We start from the raw sequence: 13734 nt of genomic DNA on the forward strand, positions 1-13734 counted from the left end.
TGTGCCGAATGAGAAATAAGTCGTTTATTTAAGTGGTTTTATAAATAAATACCGGTAGCTGCCTTCTACGTCCAAGTTTATGGAGGTTTACGAAGGTCTGGATTATATCTGAGCATTGTGGCATTCATTTGAATGGCACTGAACTCTGAATTACAGTCTTTCATATATCCCGGGAGAACATTTCCAGATTACTCTCCAGAAAATTAAACACAAATTTAAATACTTAATTTTATATTTAAGTGACAGTTAATCACAACTGGCAATTTGAGAGGTTGCATGGTGTGTGCAGATTATTATTATTATATCACCCCTGTCCTGGCAAACCTTCACTGGCTTCCGGTTGTATTTAGAATTGATTTGAAGTTTCAGGTTTGACTTTGCACCACCAGAGTAAAAACTGACTACCTTTGCACATGGGTCTAAAATTACCACACAGACTACATGAAGATAATGAGACCGACTGAGAGAAAGGAAGGAATTAGAGAGACAAAAGCCAGAACACACATCATAGATGATGCACACATTTATTTTATGTTTGTGTACATACTGTATAGTTTCTCCCTGCATGCCATAGCAAGAAGAAGTAGCCAGGATTTAAACCTAGAGTGAGAGGAGCCAGAAGTGTTAATGAGCATTAGAAAGCTCTTAAAGCATAATCATCTCCACAGACCTCAGCTCTGAGGTAATGCCTATCACATGGCCAGTGTTGGCACTCTCGCATCTAACCACAACCCTTCTCTCCCCCAGGCCTGGAATGATGCAACCAGAAAGCCTGAAATCAACCCACCCAGACAGCACACTGTAGCAAAGTCTCATCTGCAATGTGATATAAATATACTAGCGGGAAATGTGTGCTTTTTCTAGCTTTCTTCTTGGATCTGCACAAGCATACACTGTTTTAAGGGTTGATGCTGGGAGCTTTAGGTGAGGGTTCGCGGCAAGTACTGAGAAAGCAAACACATTGCCGTCCACTTAAATCCTATTCAAAAATGTACACTTAATTACATGCCCAAATTAGGAAAGCCAGGGTTAAATCTCTAAGTTATACCCCATAGTGGATTTGTTTTTGTGTCCGGATGTCCTGTCCAGGACAAGCTTCAGATGTGCCTCCTCAGGAGACTTGGCTCAGATCTGAACCCATTTGATTTGATGTTGGGAGCCTGTTGCGACCGCATGCCCTTGCTGACGTCGACCCCAGGCAGGGTTCAAACCCACAACCTTCCGCATGCAAGGCATATGCTCTAACCACTACACTAGGGTGGCCGCCTGTGATGCAACATTGTTAGCTAGAAGAGATCATTTCTCTTTGGCGTGCGAAACCCCTGGTTTTGAGCGGTGCCTCCGCTCCATCACGCAGCTATGTGTGTCTGTTTGTATATGTATGTGTAGTTGTGTACGTGTATGTCCGAGCACGGAAAGCTGAAACATGGTAACTCTGTCACTTCTCGACAATTTTGGACGCAGGAATTCGGCTCGCCGTAACCAGGACCCCCCCCAACCCCCCCCCCCCCCCCCCCTCCCCCTGGGCCCGTTCCTGGTGGTCTGGATGTTGCAGGGACCCCCTGGGGACCCCCATGCGGTAACTCTATCATTTCTTGACCGTTTCGGACACGGGGCGGCTCGCCGGAACCGGGCCACCCCCTGGACTTGTTCCTGGGGGTCTCAATGTTACCGGGACCCCCCGTGGACCCCCACACGGTACAGTTGCACCACTCACTTCACACAGGTGTGATTATTCTTTGTGGGTTCAATTAGTGAGCAGGCTATGAGATGACTAAATGATGCAAGGAAAAATGAGTGTGGATGAACAGAATGACTACTTCTTCCAGTCTGCAATAAGAAAAATCACACCCGTGTGAACTGAGCGGTGCGGGCTGCTCAACAACACCGCTGCCTGGCTGCAGTTTACTGTTATAGAGCTCAGTGTGGCCCTTTTAGGCTGCTCAACAGTGCCAATTTAGGTCACCCAGCGGTATTGCAGCTGTTCGTACCTCAGACAGACCCCAAACAGACCCGCTTATTGTGTGTATTGCATATAGTCTTTTTCTTAATGCTGCATTCCTTGGCCCCTCTAATCGCTATTTATATATACCGGTATATATATTTTTTGTACAAATTTGTTCACGTACCAAGTGACAGATGTGTTCCCCATGAGTCAAGGTACATGTGTAAACAAGTTCCATGGCTTTGGCCAAACGAGGCCTGAGTTATGACTGTTCAAAGTGCCCGTTATCGCTGCTTGCAGTTATATTTATTTTACAAATTTTCACATACAAACTTCTCTTCAACTGGGATTTCAGATAATGATCCATAGATTGTGTGTAGAACGTCCGAACGTTTCACGGAAATTGCTAAAAAATCCAGGCAGAAGGTTTAAGCATTTTTCAAACTGCTCAAAATGGCGGAACATTTGAGGACGGAGCTTACTGGTCAAAATGACAGATGTGTTCCGCATGAGTCAAGGCACATGTGTAAACAAGTGCCATGGCTTTTGGACAAACGAGTCATGAGTTATGCCCGTTCAACGTTTTCATTTAAAAAACATTGCTATAGCGCCCCGCTTTGGCCAATTTGAGTAAGACTGGTTTCAGTGCTATTTGGCATGACCCTCTACCATACTGTAAAGTTTCATAAGCATATGATGCTGCATGTATGTATTAGGGGCAGAAGAAGAATTTTCATTAAACTGCAATATCCATTGGCTCATAAAACCTTATTTTTCACTTAAAAACAATGTAGGCTCCCAATTTCTTGTCGATATTGGTCCAAAATTTGTGTGTAGAAGTCTTCTTGAAGGATCCCGGTTTTTCATATAATTCAAAATGGTGGGAGATCTAAAGGTCAGAGGTCAAAAGTCAGAACACGAAAGTTATCAAAGTTTTCTTGCTAACGGTCAAACTCTGAACAGCTATGCCTGTTCAGAGTTTGCATTTTCAATTGAGTGCTATAGCGTCACCATTTGGCCAATGGTCGTGGGTTTTCGTGTCCTCACCATTTTTGGCATAGCCCTCTACCATATTGTCAATTTTTGGCGGAAGAAGAAGAAGAAGAACAAAATATAAATGAACTCCTCGCATCAGAACAATGGGATTTCATCTGTGGTCACTGGTCTGTGGTTATTTGATAATTGTCCAAATCCTCTGAAAGCAAAAATGAAAATACATGGCTTGTTCTTTTCTAAGCACATTAGTATCATGTGTGTAAGGGCGGGGATAACTAATCTTCATCACAACAGGCGCATGCTTACGTTACACTCACTACCGTTAGGATTTATTAGCTTTCAGCGGTAAATTAAACAAGCCCCAGTTTTACATAACCACCTCAAAATGGCCGTTATAAATTATCACACATTAGTGGACGCCTATGAGACAAACACTGCACCCTTCCCTTCAGCAGAGTCAGGTACAGCCTGGACAAACATCACTCTGTCCAGTTGATTACAACAAATAAATATTACATGGAGAGGGATACATCTTTCGTGAGAGTATACATGGAGCATCAGGGTACAGTTATGAATCGGACCAAAGAGAGTGCGTGAAAAAAAAAGTCATGTCAATCTCCATGCGAGCAGCAGGGCGCCGATATAGTTGGCTTTTCTGACTCACTCGTTCAAACTTTGTTTTACAGCACTGACACGCACCCATGACAAGCAGCTAAAGTGCTGCCTAATAAATATTGCCTCCGTTTTTATGCCTGCTTTGAGGTAGCCCTAATTAACCAGGCACGGCACGCACTGCGCAATGACATATGTCCCAGACGGAGCCAAAAACAACACAGCCCTTGTGAGAGGATGGAGTATAAGGATGAGGGAGAAGGCAAGGGCTTTTGGTGCGTGCATGTGAGTGCACGAGCATGTTGCGGGTGCTGTGTGAGTGAGTGTGTGTGTGTGTGTGAAAGGGCCACAGCTAGGTTTCTTAGATATTCAATTCAAAGTGAGCCTGCACATTTGCATTGAGACCGAGTCTGGGTTTTTGGTGGTGGCTCCCAGTGGAGAGGGGGAGGGGGGGGGGGGGGGTCAAACGAGAGGAGCCTGCTTCCATGTGAGGGAGGCTGCGGAACAGCCACCTGTGCAAAGAGAGGAAGAGGGGAGGCTTCAAGGAAGATGAAGAGAAACAGGGAGGAAAAGAGCAACGAGAGAGAGAGAGAGAGAGAGAGTGTTTAGCAGTGTTATATTTGACAGGACATATGTCAGCGGGGTCTAGAGGCCTGCAGCTGCGTTGTGCTGTGTAGGGGTGGAGGATGGGGAAGCCATACCACACCATGTAGCCACGGAGAAGAGATGGAGGGCTGAGCAAGCACCATTAACCCAAATGACTCTGTCCAGGCATCCAAGCGAGGAAACGGGCAATACGTTAGCATGGGGGCTTCTGGAGCTCAAGGGGTCTGGACTGTGTGCATGTGTGTGTGTGCGTGCGTTCATGCGTACGTGCGTGCGTGCGTGCGTGCGACGTGCGTGCGTGTGTTTGTTTTGGGGAGGGGGATGGGGGTGTAATCAAGCACGCTTATGCTTCTCACACACCTGTATCAACCTTTCTGACGAAGGGTTGTTTTCACTGCCCCCTCTTCTCAAACTCCTCTTTCTCTTTTTCACAAGTCCACTCTGTTATAGCTCTCCCCGGTACTGCTTAGTGCAGAGACCCATGCTGGACTCGTCCTCGGCTTTTGCATCATCAGCTTAATCCAGAGTAGAAACCTCCTAACTCCATTTTTGAGGTTTTTTATCTTATCGTAATTGACAATATATAAAGTCACAACACCAACTTCGATGAGGCAGTAGGCTATTGCTTTGTTTTCAAAATATATCAATTTCCTGAAAAATGTATATTTTTAATTTCCTGAAAAATGTGGTTTCTTCCCGACAGCAGAGATATCTAATGGTCTACTAACACGACTAAAAACAGAACATTTCCTTTCATGTGAGAAGGTTTGGTTGAATGCTGCAATCTGCCAAATGGCGAGCATGCAGTGGTGGAAAGTTACTAAGTACATTTACTTAAGAACTTAACTGTACCTTATGTACCATGTTTTTGAGGTTTTTGAGTTGTACTTGTACAACTTGTACTTGTACTTGAGTATTTCCAATTTCAAATACTTTTACTTCTACTCCACTACATCTCAGAGGCAAATATGGTACTTCTCCACTACATTTATGTGACAACTTTAGCTTACTTACTTTGTAGATTTTGAACAGTATTACAAAACATACACTAACCACTTCAGCCCTATATTGAAAATAGCCGATCTACAAGCTCACAATGCGACGCAATGCGCATTGTGAGCTTGTAGATCGGCTATTTTCAAAAGATTTATTTATTCATTTGATAACTTGAAATGGGACATTCTGCATAATGAGTAGCCTACTTTTACTTTTGGTATACTTTAAGTACATTTGGATGCCAATACTTTTGTACTTTCACTCAAGTACATTTTGAATTCCGGACTTTTACTCGTAACGGAGAGTATTTCTATATATTGCAGTATTGATACTTGTATTTAAGTAAAAAAAAAAAGAGTACTTTTCCCACCCACTGATGGTGAGTGGCCCTCAACTGCAGGACTTGTGAAGTATTTGTGCTGGAGTGTATCTCCTGACAAGGAGGAACCAGGGGAAGTTATGATAATGATACATATGGACATATAACTATATGTGGCCATGCAAGTCAGCCCAGATGTTTTCTGAATGCCCCCTGGGCGGTGTATACCCCCTTGAGAAACACTACTTTCCATCTTCTCCATATAGTCTTTAAATGTTACCAAGGTTACCTGAATAAATGAGTTAATATTTTTACTAAACAGTTAAAACTCTTTCAATCAGTCAAAAATGCACGTTAAAGTGTTTCAAAACACAACAATAAAATAACCTTATTTGTTTTGTGTTGGATTACCTATATACTCTAGTAAGTACTTGCAAGCTGATTTTCATATCATATTGCAATGAATGGAATCGCTTTCTCAGAAATGAAAATAAAAATACAAATGCCTTTGAATAATGGAAGGCAGCATACCGCGAGTCCTAGTCAATGGGCTGAACATGCCATACCGCCGGTATGATTCCTAAACCAACTTGGCATAGGCGTAACTGTAGCGCAGTTCCCTCTAGATTTGAGAAAGTTACCATACATTAAATGGACATGTGGAATGACATGAAAATGGATCTTGGCATGCTGAAGTTGAGGCAACATAGCCAACCAACTGTATTCCCTATAGTTTCATATGTCATAATAATTCTGCCAGATTTGACAATCAAAGCTGTGCAGGATTCCAAGAGCCGAACATGTTGATTTATAACAAGCTGCAATCCATAACTTCTTTGTCTTGCCCAGAATTCGAACCTGGGTTGGACTAAACGTCTGCCACGCTGCCAATAAGGAATCCCCACTTGGACAGGGTACATATTTGCTTATGAGATTCAGGCAGTACTATGTGTCAATCAGTGTTTGTCTACATCAGGGTCTAGATTTCTCAATTTCCCATTGTAGATAGGCTAGATGTTATATTGAATTTTCAACCTACCTTCATGTAATTGGTCGTCACCAATGTTCATGATAAAATGCCACAATCTTTTTCTACTCAGTCTGTGTCTCATAGGAGGGCTGTGGGCAGTTCAGAAACCCGTCCACCAGTGACATCATCGATGGGGAATCCAAGCTAATAGGAAACTGCAGGCTTTCTATTCCTGAATAGTTGCAATATGATAATGGAAGCCATCGTTATAAATCACGATAGTAAAAATCTAAATATATATATAGTTTTTAAAATCATGTTTAAAAATAATTCTGCCTAGCGATGATGTCACTGGTGGACGGGATTCTGAACTGCCCACAGCCCTCCTATGAGACACAAACTGGGTAGAAAGAATGTGTGGTATTTTATTATGAATATTAGTGAGGAGTCTGAGGACCAATTATATGAAGATAAGTTGAAAAGTGGTGAAGCGGTCCTTTAACATACAAAATAAAGTATTGTTCATTCAAATAAAGATTGCAGCTTCAATTTGTCCAAGTTTCAATGTGAAGAGTGACGGTTGAATCTGTTGTTTGCCTCCTATAGCTCAAACTCAAACCTCTATATTTGCATCTACAGATAATATATCCTTACATTTCACCATGAGACGGAAATGTTAATCCAAAACAGTGACTGCTTTTAGGAAACCGAGACCTAACTGATATTTCTTCCACAAACAACATCAGTTAAGTGTGGTTTAATGGCCTTGAATCTCAATCACTGCCGTTGCTCTTGACTAGACATGACGTCAGGGCAACAGGTAATGTAGGCCTATATATCCTGGTCAGATCTGCCTGCCTTTAATCATTCAAACGTTGTAATGTTGTGGTCTGCCAGTGATTCATGCAGGAAGGCCTCCCTCTGTGTAGCGTAGTCAGATAATAAACCATCATTGGAACCTTTTTATTATGGCTCTTCATAAAGATCTAAAGATCTAGATACAAAGAAACCCACGTGGGTCGTGGGTTTCTTTGTATCTAGATCTTTAGTTCGAGTGAAGAGGAACGCCCAAGAACAATTCTTCTGTTCTTATAGTTCTCCTCAGAGTTTCTTTCTCACTGCAGGGATTTAGACCTGAGCTGCGACGGAACCCATGTCTCCCACTCACCAAACCAACACACAATAGACCCTATGTTATAGAGCTCAGCCCGATTGCCAGTGTTGTTGTAGATCAGTGGTTTTCAACCAAATGGACTATTATAGATCTTTAACGTAAAATGAAACCAGAGTTACATTATTGTTAAACATCTGCATTACTAAATTCACAAGAAGTCTACACAAATAGAGAATGTGGAAGAATTGTTATGTTGATCAACATTTGCCTGTTGTTTCTCATTGTGGACAAAATCGTATCCAATGATAACAAAATAATCTAAGTCTTGGGTCCAAGAGGCTATGGATCTCCACAAATGGTGGTCCGTGCTCAAATGCAGAATAAATAATGGGCCTTAATATGAAAAGGGTTGAACACCACTGTTGTAGACGGATCTTGTCTGGGGCACGACATCTAGCCCTCAGCTTTTGGGCCCTTCACACTATACACGCGACTCCGCTCACGATACGCTCAACGACGCATGTCTTTCATGTCCCTCACCTCCCTCGTCCAGGTCCTGCCGACTACGCCAGATGTAGTGATTTTTTTTCAACAATGTATTTATTGATTTTTCTTTTTTCCACACAAATGACAATACAATACAGATACAAATGTACAAGACAATCACCCATACAAAGAAAACAAAAACAACAACCAAAAACCAAATAAAAACAAACATAACAACAACAGCACTACTCCTCTTCAGCTTCTTCCATTACATTTGACAAATTATTGTTCTTGATATATCGTATAAAACGACCGCACACTTCCTGAAACACTTCTTGTTTGTCCTTAAGAATGTATGTAATCTTTTCAAAAGGTAAACATAAAGACAGTTCCCTGAACCACTGTATAGATTTAGTCCCAAACTGGGATCTAACCCCAGTCTCCCACTAGGCAAACTGACGCACAACCTGCCAATAGAGCTGAGCTTGATTCGAATTGGCAGAGTTAAGTTGTTGTGCATGGGACCCGGGTCTTATCTGGGCCTGGGCAAGTAAAGTACGCACTACATTACACTCCGAGGAACTCAGATAGGGGAACAATGATAACATGTTGCCCCTGACCACGAAATTGAAGGAGGTGGGACAGTACTGGATACTGTAGCCTACATACAGTAGTTTCGTAAAACATGCATGTCGTCTCCGTGGTCTCCGTGCATTGTTGTAAACGAATGTGACTCTAGGGAGCATCGACGTTTTGGGGTATACGAAAGACTTGGCAGTTCATTCAGATATAGATTCGAACTGTACGAATTACCATGAGGCCTCCTGCCCAAAACACAGTTATAGCCTCTGTCGACAAATTCACTGTTCTCGTTTTCGCGTCCCTCCCCTATCCCTCTCTATCCAGTATCCATGTATCCCTGCATGTTGGATGGCTCGGCGTCAGCCACACCAGTTATTCTCCTAATCCTAAACAGATTGGCTTCCGCCACGGGAGAAACCCTCAGTCTGGCCGTCTCCTCGGCGCTCACTCCGCAGAAACCCCATTAATCGGCAGCACATGGCGGCGGCGCTAGGTTATGGAACGGATTATGGGCCCTCGGCGACGTATGTGGTCCGCTGGCTGCTCTGCGAGGGCTGCCTGATGCATGGTGGCATTCGGGGACACACTCCCCATAACGACCGGAGAGAATTGATCGCCGCTGTTCTCGCTTTAACAGCCTCTCCCCCAACTCAAGTGTGTGTATGTGTATGTGTGTGTGTGTGTGTGTGTGCGTGCGTGCGTGCGTGCGTGCGTGCGTGCGTGCGTGCGTGTGCTGTGTGCGCGTGCGTGTGCGTGTGTGTGTGTGTGTGTGTGTGTGTGTGTGCGTGCGTGCGTGCGTGCGTGCGTGTGTGCGCGTGCGTGTGCGTGTGTGTGTGTAGGGGGAGGGGGGGACACGCCGCTGTCACTCAGTCTCCTGAACAGCAGAGTCAATGGCCTTCTCCTTGATGTGAACACGGAATAGAAACTCATGCAGCAATGCCGAACGTGTAATTATCAAACTTGGAGCTGCTTATTAACACGAGGAAAGGACAAGGCGATTGTGGTTCTTTTTTTTTTCTTCCTTCTTCTCTTTTTTTTGTTTGCTGGGACAATGGAGTAAGTGGAGCTCTGTGAAATCATGGCGAGGAGGAGGAGGAGGAGGGATCCAAGGAAGGGGAGGACAAGAGAAAAGGAGTGAGAGAGATGGAAAATGGGAGGCATGGGGAGGGAAATGAAGAGGAGACAGAGAGAGAAACGAACACATACGTATAGTGCACACACATATGCCGGCATGCACCCACACTGTGACACGCGCACGCACGCACGCACGCACGCACGCACGCAGTGTCCAGAAGTGAGGCAGCCACACTTGTGTGCATCAACTGCTGTGCCATTGGGTTGTATATATGTGCAAAACATATGCGTTCGCGCGTGTATGCGTGCGTGCGCGCATGCACGTGCGTGTGCATATGGGTGTTTATGTACCTCTTTTGGGGGCGGGGAGAGGTCTCAGAAGCGCAGCTGCAAGGCCTGTTCTGCCTCTGTCATTTGTACAGCGATAGTCTGCCAAGGGTGAAAAGTGACCAAAATTATCCAAGAATTCAGGGTGAAGTGTGTCTGTGTGTGTGTGTGTGTGTGTGTGTGTGTGTGTGCGTGTGTGTGTGTGTGTGTGTGTGTGTGTGTGTGTGTGTGTGTGTGTGTGTGTGTGTGTGTGTGTGTGTGTGTGTGTGTGTGTGTGTGTGTGTGTGTGTGTGTGTGTGTGGGGCGGTAATTCAGGGGGAAGGGGTGAAAATTACACTGCTGCACACATGTCCAGAGAAAACCGAGTGGATCATGCATTGGGGGGGCTGCAAAGCCGTCTCAACATGGAGGGCAGTGAGTGTTAGTGAGTGTGTGTGTGTGTGTGTGTGTGTGTGTGTGTGTGTGTGTGTGTGTGTGTGTGTGTGTGTGTGTGTGTGTGTGTGTGCGTGCACTCGCATGCGCGCCACATGTGTTTGTACTGGATTTGGGGGAGTTTCAGCCGTCTCAACATGGAGGGCAGTGAGTGTTAGTGACTGTGTGTGCGCGTGCGTGTGCGCGTGCGTGCGTGCGTGTGCGTGCGTGCGTGCGTGCATGCGTGCGTGCGTGCATGCGTGCGTGCGTGCGTGCGTGCGTGTGTGCGTGCGTGCGTGCATAGGTGTAAGTGTGCGAGTCTATTTGAGCATGCATGGAAGATTTAGGTCATAACTGTTCATGTTTGTGCTTAACCATTTCCTAACTAACTATGTGTGTATATGTGTGTGTGTGTGTGTGCCTGCGTGCGTGCGTGCGTGCGTGCGTGCGTGCGTGCGTGCGTGCGTGCGTGCGTGCGTGCGTGCGTGCGCGCAAAGTGCATGCACACACACACACACACACACACACACACACACACACACACACAGACACATGCATGCATATTGCGCACAAAGCACACACACGCATCCATTTCAGGCATATACGTGTAGGCCTATACCTTTTGAATGTATAGCCACTTATACGCGGACACATCCTTGTATACGAGAGTGCAGCCAGTAGTAAATACACTTGTCTTGTCTGTGTGGCTTTGCATGTTCCAACACTCGAGTGGTCATTATGTCTGCGTATGTCTCCCTGTACGCCTGCGAGCGTGAAGCCCATAAACAATGGGAATGTTTCATAGACGCCACAGTGAAGCGGCCTGAGGCCAAAGAGACATCAGCCCGTCAACAGTCCCTGCAGATGACTGGCTGTAGCTGGCTGCACGCCCATTGTCTTCTGCCAGACAGACAGTCAGTCAGCCAGTCAGTCAGCCAGCCAGTCAGTCAGCCAGTCAGTCAGTCAGCCAGCCAGCCAGCCAGCCAGCCTACGGCTCCTCAGCGTACACTGGCCTTTTACAAGCACTAATAAAGAGAGTGAGTATAGGAAAAAGGAGAAACGCATAAAAGGCCGCTTATTTGGGACATAACTTGATTTTTCTTTTTTCTTTTTTGAGATACACAAGAGACAAGACAGAATTTGACATTCACCACAACTCATTTTGCTCTCTCACTTTATTAAAGGGGTTTTATAATACAGGTTTTGACCTGTAGGAGCTATGGACTCAATAGAGGAATGGTCATCACTGAGGAATTAACCCCTATATTTTGTAACCATGTCACTCATTAATTTGAGCCTATATACATTTCTTATGAATATATCAAAAATGACACTAATTAGTTATTTGTTAATTTTGTTAATAAGTTGTTTATTTCCATATAACTATAATACAAAATAAAAGCTGTATTGAGATATCAAAGTGAAGAATGAGGTGGAAAGGAGTCTGTGGTCGAGCCAGAGACTGCCTTTCCCACTTATGTTATCCTCACATGTTTGATGATGTTTTGTTTTCCTGATTACTTATTTATTATTCTCTGATTATCACATGCATTCTACTCATTACCAGTATTTTATGTTGCAGCATACTATTATACAATATAGGCCTATTCACCAGTGTTGATTTCGTCGACTAATACTATGACTAAAAATGTTCGTCGACTATACGTTTTCGAAAACTAAATGAAAACTAAGCTATGATGACTAAATGTAAGAATAAATATATTGACAAAAATAAACTATAGACTAAAATGTTAGGAAGGGACTAGTGGACAAGAGATCCAGTATAAGTAAAAGACACAAGTCATTTTACACTTGTTTGCATGCTGAAAATAGCCGATCTACATGCTCACAACGCGTCGCAGCAACTGTAAAATCAATCATTACGACGGCCCGCCAAAATACATATTTTAGTCTAACACTAAAACATTCCAGGTGACTAAAATGTGACTAAAACTAAATGAAAACTATATTCAAAAGACTGACTAAAACTAAAATCTAAATTAGCTGTCAAAATCAACACTGCATTCACCACCTTTTGTTACAGATCTCCATTACCTTTTGGCACAGCCCACATGGTCACATCCTTGCCATAATGATCCTCTGGCTCTTCTTCCTGGTCTGAGAGAGGAACAAAAATGAAAGGAAGGGTCACTGTCATTTTCTCTACCCTCTATTCCAGCCGGCAGATTCGTCACACTGCATGGGTGGCAAACTGCAACCGAAACTCTGGTGGAATACATTGGATTATACAACAGGTCGTTTCAAGGAAGCAATCTGATTGGTTGAAACAGCCTTCTAACCGTGCTTCAAACCAGCATCATGGAACATCTAATTAAAACAAAGAATCCAGCCGTGTTGTTCTCCCAGAGCGCAGCATACTCGGTAGCTAGTCTAGCTATAGTTTCTTGGAACATTTGTGGTCGTAGTGGCTTCATCTGTCATTACAAAAATATGATTTCTTAGCGGCTATCTTAGTTTTAAGGGTAACTGTTGTATATATAATCACTTGCTGCTTACAGAACTCGCCTTCGGCTCGTTCTTGCAGTAACGCAGGTGTGCCAATAATGACAGTAACTCACACCCTCTCGTGTAATATTGCTTAAGTCAATGGAGCCAAGTGGACAATCATATGAACAAACGCTATTTCTGAATGATTGAGACCATTGTGAAAGAATCGCTTCTGGAAAACAAAATAAGACATATATAACACATTATTGTCTGCTGTGTTGCTTTTTGATGTGTATACACTGTGTAAATTCATAGAGGTATATCTAAATAGCACAAAGTATGTTTCTGAACGTGTATCGACTGTCCATTGTTTCCTGTTTCCATTGCCCTCTCACACTAAGGAGAGATGAATGAGGAGACATTTGATAAGTTTGCTCAAGAAAAGCACAAGACCTTTTCCTTACACGCTCAAGAGTTCATTCAAAGTGCTGTATACTATGAACTTCACATTACTATGCACTAGCTGTTTAATTTTATTTGATTTGATTGAGGGCTTATAACCTTTTAATCAGTGGGCACACAATGCAAGTCCAAATATGCACAGCTGTGGATACTCACATAATGGGAGAATACAGTTATTTCAGTGAGTTTTAGACAGCATTTCAGATTGGAGGGTAGGCCAACTGTGTGTGTGTGTCTGTGTGTCTGTGTGCGTGCGTGCATGCGTGCGTGCGTGCGTGCGTGCGTGCGTGCGTGCGTGCGTGCGTGCGTGCGTGCATGCGTGCGTGCGTGGCGTGCTTGTGTGTGGCGAGCTTGTGTGTGGGAGTGGGAGATTTGAAAGATGAAAA

Source organism: Electrona antarctica (genome assembly GCF_951216825.1).
Source record: "Electrona antarctica genome assembly, chromosome: 15".
NCBI classification, from domain to species: Eukaryota; Metazoa; Chordata; class Actinopteri; order Myctophiformes; family Myctophidae; genus Electrona; species Electrona antarctica.